The sequence below is a fragment of the Arachis ipaensis genome, chromosome B6 (genome assembly GCF_059453495.1).
Source record: "Arachis ipaensis isolate K30076 ecotype BB chromosome B6, ASM5945349v1, whole genome shotgun sequence".
Taxonomy (NCBI): Eukaryota; Viridiplantae; Streptophyta; class Magnoliopsida; order Fabales; family Fabaceae; genus Arachis; species Arachis ipaensis.
Window position 1 is genome coordinate 105,033,281 of NC_142441.1, and position 16,887 is coordinate 105,050,167.

Sequence of the window (16,887 nt, forward strand, 5' to 3'; positions counted from 1 at the left end):
ATGGAAATCCATTAATTCAGTACATTCTTGATATGGTTTGATTCCTCTGCTTAATAGTGGCATGCTGCGGGTTAGGTAGTCTAGACTCGCTTGAGTGTTTACGTCATATTCCACTCTGTCCCTGTTCCTGGCCTCCCCAGCTGTATGATAAAGATTCTTCCATTGCATAAAGTCTTGGAGATATCCCTCAAGCTGATCTTATCGGTTGGAAAGCTGGTTGAAGGATTCTTGAAACTGGGCAGATTTCTCTCTTTGTGATTCCAAGAATCTTACTTGGAATTCTCTCTGCTGGTCCATCATTCTCAGCTGGAGCTCCTCCTGTTTTTCCTGCCTTCTCATGTACTATAATTGGAACCTTCTTGTTTTTCTTGAGCTTCTGTGTATTGTTGAGCTAGCCTCTCGATAGGTTCTTGCATTTGGTTCATCTCCATGTTGGTTTGGGATGAGAAGTGTGGCTCTTCTTCTTGTTCTTCCTCTTATTGTTCTTCTCCTTGTGGTTCTTCTCTTATTTCCCTTCTTTGTGGTTTCCTCCGTGGCTGAACAACTGTAACATTCATCATCCTTTCCAAGGTCATTGGCATGCTCAGATTCAGCCAAATTGGATTTGCATCCTCTAACGGCACCCTGGCTTTCATGCATAACCGTATGATGGTGCTTGGGTAGTGAAGCCAGGATTCAGCTGAACTTTCTTCAAAGGTCTTCTAAATGTCCTTTTGATGAGCGGATAATTTATACGCTTTTTGGCATTGTTTTTAGTATGTTTTTAGTATATTTTAGTTACTTTTTATTATATTTTTATTAGTTTTTAAATAAAAACCACATTTCTAGACTTTACTATGAGTTTGTGTATTTTTCTATGATTTCAAGTATTTTCTGGCTGAAATTGAGGGACTTGAGCAAAAATCTGATTCAGAGGCTGAAAAAGGACTGCAGATGCTGTTGGATTCTGACCTTCCTGCACTCGAAGTGGATTTTTTGGAGCTAAAAAAGCCCAATTGGCACGCTCTCAATTGCGTTGGAAAGTAGACATCCTGGGCTTTCCCGCAATATATAATAGTCCATACTTTATCTGAGATTTGATGGCCCAAACCGGCATTCCAAGTCAGCATAAAAATTATGGCGTCAAAACGCCAGAACTGGCATAAAAGCTGGAGTTAAACGCCCAAACTGGCACAAAAGCTGGCGTTTAACTCCAAGAAAAGTCTCTACATGTGAAAGCTTTAATGATCAGCCCAAGCACACACCAAGTGGGCCCGGAAGTGGATCTCTGCATTAATTACCTATTTCTGTAAACCCTAGGCTACTAGTTCTCTATAAATAGGACCTTTGCTATTGTATTTTCAATCTTTGATTAGTCTTATGCTATCTTAGACCTTTATGGGGGCTGGCCATTCGGCCATGTCTGAACCTTCATTACTTTTGTATTTTCAATGGTAGAGTTTCTACACACCATAGATTGAGGTGTGGAGCTCTGTTGTTCTTCATGAATTAATGCAATTACTACTGTTTTTCTATTCAATTCACGCCTACTTCTTCTCTAAGATATTCACTCGTTCTTCAACCTGATGAATGTGATGATCCATGACACTCATCACCATTCTCACCCTTGAATGCGTGCCTGAAAACCACTTCTGTTCTACATGCAACAAGCTTGAGTGTGTATCTCTTAGCCTTCTGGTTCACGATGCATGGTTGCCTCGCCTGACAACCGAGCTTTCCATTCCGTGAGATCAGAGTCTTCGTGGTGTAGGCGAGAATCAATTGGTAGCATTCTTAAGATCCAGAAAGTCTAAACCTTGTCTGTGGTATTCCGAGTAGGATCTGGGATGGGATGACTGTGACGAACTTCAAACTCGCGAGTGTTGGGCATAGTGACAGACGCAAAAGGATCAATAGATCCTATTCCAACATGATCAAGAACCAACAGCTGATTAGCGGTGAGGTGACAGCGCATTTGGAACATTTTTTTAACTGAGAGGACGGGAGGTAGCCATTGACAACGGTGAAACCCAACATAAGCTTTCCATGGAAAGGAGTATGAATGATTGGAAGAAGGCAATAGGAAAGCAGAGGTTCAAAAGGAACAAAGCATCTTCATACACTTATCTGAAATTCTCACCAATGAATTACATAAGTATCTCTATCTTATTTTATGTTTTATTTATCTTTCAATTATCAATTCTCCATAACCATTTGAATCTGCCTGACTGAGATTTACAAGATGACCATAGCTTGCTTCAAGCCGACAATCTCCATGGGATCGACCCTTACTCACGTAAGGTTTATTACTTGGACGACCCAGTGCACTTGCTGGTTAGTTGTGCGGAGTTGTGACAAAGAGTTGAGATTACAATTGTGCGTACCAAGTTGTTAGCGCCATTGATGATCACAATTTCATGCACCAAGTTTTTTGCGCCATTGCCGGGGATTCTTCGAGTTTGGACAACTAACGGTTCATCTTGTTGCTCAGATTAGGTAATTTTATTTTATGTTTAAGCCTTTTACTTTTTATTTTCGTAAAATAATTCAAAAAAAAATTTTACTTTGTTCTTCAGAATTTTTAAGAATGAATTCTAGAGTTTCATGATGATTTGTTGAAGTCTGGCTGGCTGTAAAGCCATGTCTAATCTTTTGGACCGAGGTTTCAACTTATCATCACAGGAGCTTGTTGATTTCTATCAATCTTGCTGTTGAAAGTAATGATCTGCTAAAGTTTGACTAGCCATTGGCCATATCTAGTGTTTTGGACCAGAGCTTTCACTGAAAGCTTGGCTGGCTAGTAAGCCATGTCTAATTCCTGGACCGGAGTTTTAGACTAACATTGCATGATTCCTGGAATTCTCATTAAGAATTTTGAATTCCTTATTTTCTTTTTCCAAATAATTTTCGAAAAATAAAAAAAATTTATAAAATCTTAAAATAAAAAATATTTTATGTTTCTTGTTTGAGTCTAGTGTCAATTCTTAAGTTTGGTGTCAATTACATATCTTTATTTTTCTTGCATTTTTCGAATATATGCATTATGTTCTTCATTAATCTTCAAGTTGTTCTTGATGATTTCCTTGCTCTGATCTTTAAATTCTCTTATTTTGTGTCTTTTGTTGTTCTCAACTTGTTAGTGTCTCTGACATAAAAATTTCTAAGTTTGGTGTCTTGCATGCATTGTTTGTTTTAGTTTTCCATGATTAGTTGTATTTTGATTATTTCTCATCAGTAAAAATTCAAAAAAAATTTCTTTTCAAGTCAATAATACAGAGAATTGAAGATTCAGAACATTCAGCAGAGGAATCAAACAGAAAAAGCTGGGCGTTCAAAATGCCCAATGAGGAAGGAAAACTGGCATTTAAACGCCAGCCAGGGTACCTGGCTGGGCGTTAAACGCCCAAAAAGGTAGTGTTTTGGGTGTTAAATGCCAAAATGGATACCATTCTGGGCGTTTAACGCCAGGATGGTACAAGAGGGAAGATTTTGTTTTTAATTCAAATCTTTTTCAAAATTTCATAATTTTTCAAAATCAAATCTTTTTTCAAATCATATCTTTTCAATCATATCTTCTCAAAATCAATTTCTTTCCATTTTTTTATTTTCGAAAACCTTTGCTACAATTAATGATTTAATTCAAAATTTTCAAGTTGTTACTTGCTTATTAAGAAAGGATCAAATTTTAAATTCTAGAATCATGTCTTTTAACTTCTTGTTAGTCAAGTAATCAACTTTAATTTTAAAACTTTCTTTTTTTATTTGATTTTCAATCATATCTTCTAAATCATACCTTCTCAATCACATCTTTTTCAAAATAATTTTTAAACATATCTTTTTGATTTCTAATTTCAAATTCTTTTTCAAAATCAATTAACTACTTTCTCAAATATAATTTTCGAAAATCATCAACCAAATTTTTCAAAATTTCTTTTAATTATTTCAAAATCTTTTTAAAATTAATTTTCGAAAATTCTTCCCCCCTTCTCACATCCTTCTATTTAAGGGACTAACACTCCTCCTTAATGTACAATTCGAACTCCCTCCCTCTTGATAAGTTCAAATTCTCTCCTCTCTACCTCCTCCTTCTATTCTTCTTTTCCTCTGACACCTCAAGGAATCTCTATACTGTGACATAGAGGATTCCATACTTTTTTGTTCTCTTCTCTTTTATATGAGTAAGAGCAATGACAAAGGCATTCTTGTTGAAGCTGATCCTGAACCTGAAAGGACCTTGAAGACAAAGCTAAGAGAAGCTAAAGCATAACTCTCTGTAGAGGACCTAACAGAAATTTTTAAACAAGAAGAAGACATGGCAGCCGAAAACAACAACAATGCCAACAATGCAAGGAAGGTGCTTGGTGACTTTACTGCACCTACTCCCGATTTCTATGGGAGAAGCATCTCTATTCCTGCCATTGGAGCAAATAAATTTGAGCTTAAGCTTCAATTAGTTTCTCTAATGCAACAGAATTGCAAGTTTCATGGACTTCCATTGGAAGATCCTCATCAGTTCTTAGCTGAATTCTTGTAAATCTGTGAGACTGTCAAGACCAATGGGGTTGACCCTGAGGTCTACAAAATTATGCTTTTTCCCTTTGCTGTAAGAGACAGAGCTAGGATATGGTTGGATTCACAACCTAAGGAAAGTCTAAACTCGTGGGAAAAGCTAGTCAATGCCTTCTTGGCAAAATTCTTTCCACCTCAAAAATTGAGTAAGCTTAGAGTGGAAGTCCAGACCTTCAGACAGAAGGAAGGTGAATCCCTCTATGAAGTTTGGGAAAGATACAAGCAATTGATCAGAAGGTGTCCTTCTGACATGCTTTCAGAATGGAGCATCATAGGTATCTTCTATGATGGTCTGTCTGAACTGTCCAAGATGTCATTAGACAGCTCTACTGGAGGATCTCTTCATCTGAAGAAGACCCCTACAGAAGCTCAGAAACTCATTGAAATGGTTGCAAATAACCAATTCATGTACACTTCTGAAAGGAATCCTGTGAATAATGGGACAAATCAGAAGAAAGGAGTTCTTGAGATTGATACTCTGAATGCCATATTGGCTCAGAATAAAATATTGATTCAACAAGTCAATATGATCTCTCAGAGTCTGTCTGAAATGCAAGCAGCAACAGGTAGTACTAAAGAAGCATCTTCTGAAGAAGAATCTTATGATCCTGAGAACCCAGCAATGGAAGAGGTGAATTACATGGGAGAACCTATGGAAATACCTATAATCCTTCATGGAGAAATCATCTAAATATCTCATGGAAGGACCAACAGAGGCCTCAACAAGGCTTCAATAACAGTAATGGTAGAAGAAATAGGTTTAGCAATAGCAAGCCTTTTCCATCATCTTCTCAGCAACAGACAGAGAATTCTAAGCAGAGCCATTCTGACCTAACAACCATAGTCTCTGATCTAATCAAAACCACTCAAAGTTTAATGACTGAAACAAGGTCCTCCATTAGAAATTTGGAGGCATAAGTGGGTCAGCTGAGTAAGAAAGTTACTGAACTCCCTCCTAGTACTCTCCCAAGCAATACAGAAGAAAATCCAAAAAGAGAGTGCAAGGCCATCAACATAACCCACACGGCCGAATCTGGAGAGGAGGAAGAGGCAGTGATTTCCACTGAGGAAGACCTCAATGGACGTCCACTGGCCTCCAAGGAATTCCCTAATGAAGAACCATGGGAATCTGAGGCTCATACAGAGACCATAGAGATTCTATTGACTTTACTTCTGCCATTCATGAGCTCGGATGAGTATTCTTCCTCTGAAGAGGATGAAGATGTTACTGAAGAGCAAGTTGCTAAGTACCTTGAAGCAATCATGAAGCTAAATGCCAAGTTATTTGGTGATGAGACTTGGGAGGATGAACCCCCCTTGCTCACCAAAGGACTGGATGACTTGACTAAGCAGAGATTACCTCAGAAGAGACAGGATCCTAGAAAATTCTCAATACCTTGTACCATAGGCACCATGACCTTTGAGAAGGCTCTGTGTGACCTAGGGTCAAGTATAAACCTCATGCCTTTCTCTGTAATGGAGAAGCTAGGGATCCTTGAGGTACAAGCTGCTAGAATCTCACTAGAGATGGCAGACAATTCAAGGAAACAAGCTTATGGACTTGTAGAGGATGTCTTGGTAAAGGTTGAAGGCCACTACATCCCTGCTGATTTTATAATCCTAGACACTGGGAAGTGTATGGATGAATCCATCATCCTTGGCAGACCCTTCCTAGCCACAGCAAAAGCTGTGATTGATGTTGACAGAGGAGAATTGATCCTTCAAGTAAATGAGGACTCCCTTGTGTTTAAAGCTCAAGGATCTCCCTCTGTGGTCATGGAGAGGAAGCATGAAAAGCTTCTTGATGCACGGAAAACTTGTCTCACAACAAATCTCCCTTCGACAAGTGTACCGAATTTGTCGTCAAGTAAAAACTCACAATAGAGTAAGGTCGAATCCCACAGGGATTGATTGATCAAGCAACTTTAATTAGAAGAATGTTCTAGTTGAGCGAATCCAGAATTTGGGTTGAGAGTTGCAGAAAATAAAATAGCGGGAATGTAAATAACAGAAAGTAAATGCTAGAATTAAAGGACTGGAAGTAAATGACTGAAAATAAATTGCAGAATTGTAAATGGGAATGGGGGATTTGCTCATAAAAGTAAATGGCAGAAATTAAAGAGAATGGGTAAGATCAGAGATGGGGAGTTCATTGGGCTTAGGAGATGTTGCAATTCTCCGGATCAAGTTCATTTTCATCTCTTCCTCAATCAATACACTCATTGATCTCCTTGGCAATCTTAATTGATTGAATTACAATTTCTTGCAATTCAATCTCTCAAGTCTTGATCAATAGCCAATTCCTTGGTCAATTGCTCATGAGAAGAGATGAAGTATGGTCACTGATTATACCACATGCATTTCCCAAATCAAGTATTGAGAGGGTTATAGTCACATACCCATCCAAACCCAATTTGGTCCAGCATGAGAAAGCATTTCTAGCTTGATCTCTTCATTCCTCTTTCAAGGTTCAAAAGAGATCCAAGTTTGAATAGCTTCTTTTCCAAGATAACTACTCAATTGGATGAAGATTGAAAGCTTTCAAGTAAAATCAAGAGAAAAGATAGAAGAAGAATAATGAAAATTAGTATTGATCCATCAAATTACAATAGAGCTCCCTAACCCAATGAAAGGGGTTTAGTTGTTCATAGCTCTTGAAAATAAAAACAAAGATGGAGAATACATCATAAAACTAGAAAATGCAGAGAAAGTAAAATACAGAGAGTAGTTCTCTTTTTCCCACCTCCAGGACTCTTTTCACAATTCAAAGCTACTCCTATATATACTACTTCTCTCAGCTTCTAGTTAGCTCTTCAAGTCTTGGGCCTTTGGATCTTGAGTTTGAAGCAGTTCTCTTCTTCATTTGGGCTTGGCTTTACTTGCAGAGAGAAAATGTGAAGTGGGCAGAGACTTTAGCTCAGGACGTTAGGGGTGTTAACATTTAGTGAAAATATGAGTTCGAGAACGTTAGTGACAATCAACTTTCTCACTAACGTTACTAAGTAAAAGCCACGTTAACTTCAACGTTAGTGGCATAAACGTTGTCACTAACGTTGCCTCTAAGTCCTTCGCACACGTTATTGAGACTTAACATTTCCAATAACTTTGAAAAACCCCCTTTGTTCCCACGTTAGAGCCCACGTTAACTTAGTTAATGTGGCTCTTTAACATGGGCTTGCCATCCTTCGAGAACATTAGTGACACTCAACATTGTCACTAACGTTCCAAGGTGCCCCTATGCCTCACGTTAGAGTCCACGTTAACTAGGTTAACGTGGCTTCTAACGTAGCCATGCTTAGCCATCCCCAACGTTAGTGACAATGTTGAGTGTCACTAATGTTGGCCATTATTTCACTCATCAACGTTAGCTTCGTGGAAGTTAACGTGGCTCCTTGGGGGGTTGTGTGGTTGCTTCCAACGTTAGTGACAATGTTGGGTGTCACTAACGTTGTCGACCACTCTTGCTTCTTACGTTAGCTCCCACGTTAACCAACTTAACGTGGGAGTTAACGTGGTATGTTTCTCCTTAGGCCAACGTTAGTGACAATGTTGAATGTCACTAACGTTGGCGTTTCTCCCCCTTTCTAATCGTTAGAGGCCACGTTAACTAAGTTAATGTGGACTCTAACGTGGCCACTTATGAGCATTTGCCAACGTTAGTGACAATGTTAAGTGTCACTAACGTTGGCTCAACTTCCCTTCTCCACGTTAGAGTTCACGTTAACTTAGTTAACGTGACTCTTAACGTGGTCAATGATGGCTTCGAGAGCGTTATTGGCAATCACTTTTCTCATTAACTTTGCAAGTTAGCTCCCATTCCTTGCTTCCTTTGGTCCTGAAATCAAGCAATAGAGTGCATCAAAGTTCTATTCCAAGTCATGGGTAATGCAACATACAATTTGTCACTAAACTTATGCAAAATCCTCATGAAATAATGTAAAATGCACAATGTATGCTTGAATCAAGGTGTAAGTGAACATCTACCCAAAACTAGCTTATTTCCTAAGGGAATGCATGAAACTAACCTAAAAACAGTAAAGAAAAGGTCAGTGAAACTGGCCAAGATGTCCTGGCATCACAACACCAAACTTAAAGCTTGCTTGTCCCTAAGCAAGTACTGGAACAAGAGAATGATGAATGGAATGCGAAGATCAATGAGTCATTCTTGTGGAAGTCATATCACTGATTTTATGGTGGTTTCATGCATAGCAACTTAGGTTCATTCATGGCTTTCAGACCTTTATCATGTCTTAAAACATTCACTTTGCTTACATCCCATGAGACTTTTATTCATTGATCCCTTTATTGTCATTTCAGAGCTTATTGGTGTTCTTAGGCTAAGTGCTTTGTAAGGGGGCAACTTTTTAAGATAAGCTTTCAGCCAACACTCCTGAACCAGTTGGTTCAAGGTGCTAGGTGTTGAAGCACCCCTAAGGACTTACTCCCTCAAGTCTCTCCCCCATACATACACACGACAGGCATATAGTTCATTTATTTTCCTTCTTGAGACCTTGGTGTCCAGCACCTCTTTGGGTTACTAAATGCTCTGTGGTGAGGGTTACTCTTGATAATGGACTTTCAGCTGATAATCCCGAGTTAGTTAACCCAAGTTACCAGGTGATAAAGCACCCCTAAGAGCTTATTCATCCAAGGAGATCCCTCACACAGGAACACCATAGACACATATCTTAAGATCAAAACCATTGGTGCCTAGCCTTATTGCTTACTCTTTTTCTTTTGTTTTTCCACTTTCATTATTCTTTTCTCTTTCTCTTATTAGGATCTTGTCATATACTTAGTCTCATGAGTATATTCAAAGCAAAGTATTCAGGCCAGATAGTTGTCATCCCACCTTATGATTGAACCAACTTAGCTAACTTATGATCATACCATAAACTCATGAATGTACTCCATAGTGTGAACTCCACTCTGGTCTTTTGAAACATAAACATTCTCTCTTCATTTGATCAAACAGGGACAAGCATACAAGTAAGTAAAGTAGGGATGCAGTGACATAAAGACTAGTGCACATAGACTTTCTTCAATACCAAAAACTTAAAAGACATAATTGAAAAAGGTTTAAACATAACATGGAAGCAAGTTCTATTTCATACAAGATCTTCCTTATTTAAAACATAGAGAAAGATGGAACAAAGAAGGAACTCCACCACCTTTTACTATTGTGGATGTCCATGCTCTTTTCCTTGCTTGTCCTCCTTGTTTCCTCTTGCATTTCCTCGCATCCGTGCCAATCTTACTTGCTTCCAATCCTCAAGTGCCTTCCTCACTGACTCATGACTCTCTTCCACCTTTTGTCTTTCCTTTCGTGCTAATTCATCCTTCATTTCGTCATACTTGGCTATTCCTGGATGCAATATTGGCAGCTGTCCCACTAAGTAGCCGAGCCTGGCTTGAGTGTTTATGTGATGTCCTGTTTCGCTCATGTAAACTCCTTCTGCAAATGCCCTTTGCTCGTCCAATAGTTCTGCCTGTTCTATTTGTCTTCGATGCATCTCATGTATGTGTGCCTCTTGATGTGCTTGGATGTTGATTAGCCTCTGGGTGGATTCTTGTTACTCGTTTTGCCTTTGTTCCATCCTGTTGAATGTTTCTCCCCATTGTTGTCCTTGACTTAGTTGCTGTTCCATCATTTGCCTTTGCCACTCACCTTGCTGAGTCATCCATCTTGAGAGTGTTTCCTCTTGCTGTCCCATCATCTGTAGTTGAAGCTCTTTCTGTGCTCCTTGGCTTTCCAAATATTGTCTAGACAAGCCATCAATGGCCTCCTGCAATTGGTGCATGTCCAAGGTCTGTTGTGCTTGACCCTCTAAGACTTGTCCTTCCACTACTTGAGGGGTTGTCCTCTTCCTTTGCTTCCGCTGAGGCAAAGGGGATACTGCAGCATTCATCCTTCGTACAGTTATTGGGATGCCTTCCTTTATCCACATGGGGTTCTCATCTTCAAAAACTACCCCAGCTTTCTTGCATATTCGGTAAATAGTGCTGGGGTAACCTAACGTTCCTCTTGAGTCGCTTTTCTCTGCCATCTTTCTAATACCTTCAGCTATGAGTTCATGAACCTTGATTTCTCCTCTCTTCAGTATACAGTGCACCATTGTGGCTCTCTTGACATTCACCTCCGAGTTGTTTGCAGCTGGGAGAATAGACCTTCTCACTAGCTCAAACCACCCCTTGGCTTCAGGAGTGAGATCTGTTCTCTTCATGAACTTTGGTTTATTTCCCGCACCCCTTTCCCAGTCAGCTCCTGGTACACAAATATCTTGCAGAATCTAGTCATAATTGGGGTTGTCCAATCTTGAGTGATAGCTTTCTTCTTCAAACTGTATAGACCATAGCTTCAATGCCCTCATGACACTCATGGGACCAAAGTCCACCATCTTTCCTCTCACAAAGCTCGTGTAAGACTCATCCTTCTTATTATATCAAACCGCATTTGCATAAAATTCTCTTATGAGGTTTGCATTCACCTTAATGACCGGGTCAGTGAGGAGCTCCCATCTTCTCCTTTCTATCTTCTCTGTGATTTCGGGGCACTCAGTCTTTTTAACTTGAAATCCCAGCTCATAAATGATTTTCTTATCAACCATCCACCCGTATTGCAAGCATGATGCAAGCTTCTAAATCTCTTTTCATCATATGGGTGTTCTTCCATGGGTTCCTTTCCCTTCCTTCTTTTAGAACCCGAAGACGCCATGAATGATAGTTAATATGTGAAGGTGGCAAAGTTGTGGAGATTTTTGGTTGTTTAAGGTTTTATTGCGATGAAGAGAGTGAGGTGGGAAAAAGGTTTTTAATGGGGTAGGGAGTGTCTTGTACCGAAATGGAGAGTGGTGAAGATTGGGTAATGACAATGAAGGTGGGTACGGAACAAGGGTCCTTTATATAGAGAAGTTATGAGAGAATGGAGGGTGTGGATTGATTGAGTGGTTACTTGATGGACGGTTGGGGTGATGCATGGATAAAAGACAAGGATCATCACTTTATGAATGAGATTGCTCGGTCTTTTAGGGGTTCCATTTTTCCAATGTTGCATGGCAACATTTTCCAATGTATTCACTTTTTAGAACAAGTGTGTAGCCCTTCCTTTTGTGGTGTCCGATCCTTCTTTGTTTAGTTGTCCAATCCATCCCTTTTTATGCTTCTTTTCTTTTCCTATAAAGATTTAAAATAAGGAAATTAATATCATAAAAATCAAGCTCTACGGCTAGAATAATAAAGAGAAGAAAAAAGAGTTTGTTTATTTATGAATTTCAACTGACTAACTACTTGTGTATCCTTATGCATTTTGGTGGCACCATGGGGTGACACCAAACTTAGTTTGAAGCAATGTGATGAAAAGTTTTGTTCAAAGCTCCCAAGACTAGCATGCATCTTGGTTTGCTTTAAACACCAAACTTGTTCTTCACTATATACTGCATGATAAAGATTTCACCAAGTGTTTGTCAAGTTTGGGTTGAAATTCATAAACATTGATTTATTCATTATTTTAAAAACATATAAAACATGGGTTGCCTCCCATGAAGCGCTTCTTTAGCGTCACTAGCTTGACGTTTTTCCCTCATCAGGGTGGTTGGTAGTGCTTAAAGTCCTCCCCTCTTGCTGTGGACTTATATCCATTGGTTGGATCAATGATCTCCACATGTTCCAGGGAAAGAACTCTGTTGATAGTGAAGACCTTGGGTAACTGAGATGGTACAGTAGGGAGATTAGGGGGAATATCTGGGAAGTAAGCTGAGACAACTCTATCCCCTGGAGAGAAGTCTTCCGTATGGATCTTCTTGTTCCTCCACCTCCTTGGTACCTTCTTCTTTGTTTCTTTTGAGGTTGCCTTCCCCTTGGTGACCTCTTTTTCTAAAGGAGTTGTGATGCTGTCTTCACCTGCCTCTAGAGGTTTAGGTTCCTCCAACTTTTCCTTGAGCTGTGGCAATTGCTATTTTCCTTGTTTATCTATTAAGGGGATCTCAGAATGAACTGGCTATGCTTCAGTGCTTGTTTCCTCCTTCAGTGTCTCATTATCATTTGTGCTTAGTTCCTTACCCTCTTGATCTGTTTCTTGTGAGAGTTTGAAAACATTGAAGCTGAGTCGTTCATCATGGATTCTCAATATTAGCTCCCCTTTCTCTACATCGATAAGTGCTCTGGCCGTAGCTAGGAATGGTCTTCCCAATATGATTGGATGAGTGTGACTCTCTTCCATGTCCAGGATGACAAAGTCTATTGGGAGAAAGTATTTCCCAACCTTTAGCAACACATTTTCCACCACTCCTATTGCTTGCTTTTGAGTTTTGTCAGTCAGTCTGATGATTACATCTGTGGGTATTATCTCATTGATCTGCAGCCTCTTCACCAGGGATAAGGGCAGTAAGTTGATGCTGGTCCCCAAATTACATAGTGCTCTATCGAACATAGTTTCACCTATGGCACAAGGGATGTGAAAACTCCCTGGGTCTCTTCTTTTTGTAGGCAACTCAGCTTGAATAAGGGCACTACATTCCTTGTTCATCACTATAGTCTGGCCTCCTTTGAGTGAGCTTTTCCTGGGAAGAAGTTCCTTCATATACTTGATGAATGCAGGCATTTGTTGAATTGCCTTGATGAATGGTATGTTCACATGCAGAGATGCAAACAAGTCTAGGAACCTTGAGTATATTCTTTTTCCCACAGCACCATTGAGCAGTTGAGGGAAGGGTGCATAGAGCTTCAACAGCTCTTGTTGTGAGATTTCTGGTTCTTGGTGATCTTTATCCTTCTCATTTGTTGAGTTGTCTTCAGGTTGCTAAAAAAGTGTGTTTTGCTTGTCTTCAGTCTCTTGATCACTTGTAGTGACCATTTTGCAATCTTCCCATCTTACTTTCTTTGCTTCTCCTTTGGGGTTTTTCTCCGTGTCACTTGGGAAGCTATCAGTAGGTTTGGGAATCTTCTCAGCTAAATATCCCACCTGGAATTCCAGCTTCCTAATGGTCTCTCCCTGGTTCTTAATATTGGCTCGCACTTCCTCTTTGAACACCTTATTTTCTTGAATCTCTTGGCATATTCCTTCAAGTAAGGCTTCAATCTTAGAGAGCTTGTCATCAATTGATGAGTGATTCGGAGCAGATGTGCTATTTTGGTTTTGATAAGCGTGTGGAGAAGTGTTGTTGTGGGGCTGTTGAGATGTCCTCTGTGTGAACTGCTGGTGAGCTGCATTGTTGTTGGAGTTGTAACATCTCTGGTCTTGGTTTTGATCTTGCTCACTTCCCCACCCAAAGTTTGGGTGGTTTCTCCATCCAGGATTGTAGGTTTTGGAGTATGGATCATAGTTTTTCCTTGGTGAATTCCCAATGTAGTTGGCTTGCTCCTGAATACCCTCTGCTTCTTCATTCACTCCTTCTTGGGTTATTGATGAAGTTGAGATTGCTACTACTTGGTTCCTCTCCATCTTCTTGGTGAGTTCAGCCAGCTGCTGGGTAATGAGCTTGTTTTGGGCCAACAGAGCATCTACATTGTTTAGCTCCATTACTCCTCTTGTGTTCCCTCTTTCGGAAGCATAGTAGTCGTTCTCTGCTACTGTTTCAATAACATCTATGGCTTCCTCAATAGTCTTCTTCTTGTTCAAAGATCCTCCGGATGAATGGTCTACGGCTTTCTTTGACTCATAAGAGAGCCCTTCATAGAAAATGTGCAGCTGCACCCATTCGTTGAACATGTCAGGTGGACACCTCCTTGTTAAGTCCTTGAACCTCTCCCATGCTTCATATAGAGTCTCACCATCTTGTTGCCTGAAAGTTTGGACCTCAGCTCTCAGCCTATTGATTCGTTGAGGAGGGTAAAATCTTGCTAAGAATTTGTTCACCACGTCTTCCCAAGTTGTCAAGCTTTCCCTTGGGAAAGATTCCAGCCACTTGGCTGCTTTGTCCCTAAGTGAGAATGGAAACAAGAGCAGTTTATAGGTGTCAGGATGAACACCATTCGACTTCACTGTGTCACATATCCTTAGGAAGGTGGTTAGATGTTGATTGGGGTCTTCTTGAACACCTCCTCCAAACGAACAGTTGTTCTGAACAAGGGTGATGAGCTGTGGTTTAAGTTCAAAGTTGTTGGCATGGATTGTTGGCTTTTGGATGCTACTTCCACAATCGCCTAGGTTTGGATTGATGTAAGAGCCCAAAACTCTTCTATCATCCCAAGCATGATTTGCTCTACCTCCTCCCCCATGGTTGTGATCTTCTTCTTCATGATGGTTTTCCATGTTGTCTTCCATGTTTGGTTCAAAGAATTCCTCTTCTTCCTCAGCACCAACCACTTTCTTTCCTCTTGCCTCCCTCCTTAATCTAAGGAAGGTCCTCTCAGGTTCAGAATCGAAGGAATTTGAAGCCCCGCTTCTTCTCCCTGTCATACAACCATCAAGTGCAAGCAAGAAAAGATAGGTGCAGAAAGTATTTGTGTCAGAATTACTGTTAGTTGTGGGTGATGCAATATATCAAACAGTTAGTGGGTTAGCAAACAGAATTGAAAATAACAAAGAAAAACAAAAGAGTAGAGGGGGAAGGGAAGAAGTTTAACTAAAACAGAAAGTAAATCACTCAAACAGAAAATGAAATTCACAATATAAAAATGCTCAATCTAGTGATCTTCCAATTTAATCATTGTTGATGCATAACCAATCCCCGGCAACGGCGCCATAAACATGATGTACGAAAAACTTGTCTCGCAACAAATCTCCCTTCGGCAAGTGTACCAAATTTGTCGTCAAGTAAAAACTCACAATAGAGTGAGGTCGAATCCCACAGGGATTGATTGATCAAGCAACTTTAATTAGAAGAATGTTCTAGTTGAGCGAATCCAGAATTTGGGTTGAGAGTTGCAGAAAATAAAATAGCGGGAATGTAAATAACAGAAAAGTAAATACTAGAATTAAAGGACTGGAAGTAAATGACTGAAAATAAATTGCAGAATTGTAAATGGGAATGGGGGATTTGCTCATAAAAGTAAATGGCAGAAATTAAAGAGAATGGGTAAGATCAGAGATGGGGAGTTCATTGGGCTTAGGAGATGTTGCAATTCTCCGGATCAAGTTCATTTTCATCTCTTCCTCAATCAATACACTCATTGATCTCCTTGGCAATCTTAATTGATTGAATTACAATTTCTTGCAATTCAATCTCTCAAGTCTTGATCAATAGCCAATTCCTTGGTCAATTGCTCATGAGAAGAGATGAAGTATGGTCACTGATTATACCACATGCATTTCCCAAATCAAGTATTAAGAGGGTTATAGTCACATACCCATCCAAACCCGATTTGGTCCAGCATGAGAAAGCATTTCTAGCTTGATCTCTTCATTCCTCTTTCAAGGTTCAAAAGAGATCCAAGTTTGAATAGCTTCTTTTCTAAGATAACTATTCAATTGGATGAAGATCGAAAGCTTTCAAGTAAAATCAAGAGAAAAGATAGAAGAAGAATAATGAAAATTAGTATTGATCCATCAAATTACAACAGAGCTCCCTAACCCAATGAAAGGGGTTTAGTTGTTCATAGCTCTTGAAAATGAAAACAAAGATGGAGAATACATCATAAAACTAGAAAATGCAGAGAAAGTAAAATATAGAGAGTAGTTCTCTTTTTCCCACCTCCAGGACTCCTTTCACAATTCAAAGCTACTCCTATATATACTACTTCTCTCAGCTTCTAGTTGGCTCTTCAAGTCTTGGGCCTTTGGATCTTGAGTTTGAAGCAGTTCTCTTCTTCATTTGGGCTTGGCTTTACTTGCAGAGAGAAAATGTGAAGTGGGCAGAGACTTTAGCTCAGGACGTTAGGGGTGTTAACGTTTAGTGAAAATATGAGTTCGAGAACGTTAGTGACAATCAACTTTCTCACTAACGTTACTAAGTAAAAGCCACGTTAACTTCAACGTTAATGGCATAAACGTTGCCACTAACGTTGCCTCTAAGTCCTTCGCACACGTTATTGAGACTTAAAATTTCCAATAACTTTGAAAAACCCCCTTTGTTCCCACGTTAGAGCCCACGTTAACTTAGTTAACGTGGCTCTTTAACATGGGCTTGCCATCCTTCGAGAACGTTAGTGACACTCAACATTGTCACTAACGTTCCAAGGTGCCCCTATGCCTCACGTTAGAGTCCACGTTAACTAGGTTAACGTGGCTTCTAACGTAGCCATGCTTAGCCATCCCCAACGTTAGTGACAATGTTGAGTGTCACTAACGTTGGCCATTCTTTCACTCATCAACATTAGCTTCGTGGAAGTTAACGTGGCTCCTTGGGGGGTTGTGTGGTTGCTTCCAACGTTAGTGACAATGTTGGGTGTCACTAACGTTGT

The 16,887-nt window shown here is 39.8% G+C and overlaps 1 non-coding gene across 1 annotated transcript; it reads left to right on the forward strand.

The window, feature by feature from the left end:
* Positions 1 to 14,252: 14,252 nt before the first annotated feature.
* LOC148562154 (small nucleolar RNA R71) lies at positions 14,253 to 14,356 on the forward strand. Its single transcript, XR_015886583.1, has one exon. It is a non-coding gene; the product is annotated as a small nucleolar RNA R71 (small nucleolar RNA).
* Positions 14,357 to 16,887: the final 2,531 nt, after the last annotated feature.